Source organism: Athene noctua, unplaced genomic scaffold (assembly GCF_965140245.1).
Source record: "Athene noctua unplaced genomic scaffold, bAthNoc1.hap1.1 HAP1_HAP1_scaffold_154, whole genome shotgun sequence".
Classification (NCBI taxonomy): domain Eukaryota; kingdom Metazoa; phylum Chordata; class Aves; order Strigiformes; family Strigidae; genus Athene; species Athene noctua.
In genome coordinates, this window is record NW_027437626.1 from 269443 (window position 1) to 270000 (window position 558).

Here is a 558-nt window from a genome sequence, read left to right on the forward strand (position 1 = left end):
GCCCATCACGTCCTAGTCCAGGCGTGACTTCGCCGCGAGAGGCTCAGGCCACGGCCTGCTCCCTGCCTTGGAGCTACGCGGGTGCCCGTGTCATCCCGAGCCGCCGCCTGCTTCAAGCCAGGGCCCGCTCGGGCACGGCGTGACGTCACAGGCAGCTCGGGAGCCCGGGCCCGGAAGCGCCCTGTTACCCCTCCTCGGCTACTTGTGACGTCACAAGGGGCAGGCGGCGGGGAGCGCGGGGGCTGCCGGGAGGGGGTGGCGGGAATGCCGGCCAGAGACCCGGCCGTGCTGGGACCCCACGCGGACGCAGACACCGGTCGATGCCAGCGGTCGCACGGCGGCCAGCGGGTCCGGGCAGGGCAGCGGCGTGAGCACCGCAGGGGGAGGCGGCTGTAGAAAAAAAAAAAACAACTAATTTTTCCTTTTCATCTCTCTTTTCCCGTTTCTGTGGTGGCTGCGATCGCAACCCAGAAAAGACGACGACGGCACGGGGCGGGAGGTTGCAGCTTCATGCCTTGTATTACAGGCGCTGCAATCTCGGACGAGCGGAGGGTAAAA